This window comes from Penaeus monodon, chromosome 3, assembly GCF_015228065.2.
Source record: "Penaeus monodon isolate SGIC_2016 chromosome 3, NSTDA_Pmon_1, whole genome shotgun sequence".
NCBI classification, from domain to species: domain Eukaryota; kingdom Metazoa; phylum Arthropoda; class Malacostraca; order Decapoda; family Penaeidae; genus Penaeus; species Penaeus monodon.
In genome coordinates, this window is record NC_051388.1 from 20,864,353 (window position 1) to 20,865,662 (window position 1,310).

The window sequence follows — 1,310 nt, forward strand, 5'->3', positions numbered from 1 at the left end:
TTTAATATATATATATTATGATATATATATAATATATATATATAATTATATATATATTATATATATATATTTTGAGTGTATCTGAATATATTATATATATATATATTATATATAATAATATATATATATATATATATATATACATAGCCAAGTGTGTCCCTGCAGAGCGCCAGAATCAACGGCGCCTACTCTTTTGAAGCATTTGTTCCTCTCTCGTTGCTTATTGCTAAAGCAGAACAGCGATTAGGACTGATCATTCCCCAAATCTTCCTTTACTCTGTACGCTTTTACTACCGTGGGTTTCATGTCTGAGCCGCCGTGCACGCTGATACTATTGTAGTTTTCATGTTTGATGCTCTTGGAGTGAGTCGTGGGGGTCCCATTCCTTTCCGGAAGTGCCGGTGGACCTTTAGGTTCATTTCTTATTATCGGCGGGGACCAGCACTGACTTGGCTGGCTTGGCCACCCAGTGGCTTGCAGGCAATCGAGGTGAAGTTCCTTGCCCAAGGAAAAAACGCGCCCGGCCGGTGACTCGAACCCTCGAACTCAGATTGCCGTCGTGTCAGTGTTGAGTCCGATGCTCTAACCATTCGGCCACCGCGGCCTTTATATATAAAATATATATATATATAAAATATATATATATAATATATATAAAATATATATATATATATATATATATGGTGTGTGTGTGTGTGTGTGTGTGTGTGTGTGTGTGTGTGTGGTGTGTGTGTGTGTGTGCACATTTTTTGTAGCATATATAAATATATATACATATATATATATATTATATATATATATTATATATATATATATATATATATATATATATATATATGTATATGTATACATTTATGCACATGCACACAGACACATGCATGTCTATAAAATGCAAATGAAAAAACATAAACTGGAGAGGAGACAAGAAGCAAAAGATTGTCGACCGCGACTTCGAGAGAAAATCTAGCCCAGCCTCGTTATAAATTCTTTCTGATACTGGGTTTCCCAGGGGGCCGGCGCCCGGGAGTTTTTCTTTTCCCTTTTCGGTGATTTATAAACGATTTGGGAATTTAACCAAACTACTGGCAGTTCCGGTTCTTTCGTTTGGATCGCCCTCACCCTGTGGACTGTGGGCTCCTAAATTTTACCCCTTCATTCGGCACGACCGCGGGCTGCGCTTTTCCCAAAGGGAGGGGCGCTCTCCTTGGGGTTTTTTGGGTTTCTTGGTTTTTCTAAATTTTTTTCTACTGTATTATTTTAGTTTTTCCCTTTTGCCAACCCCTTTAAACCCTCTTTTTTTATCGTTTTAA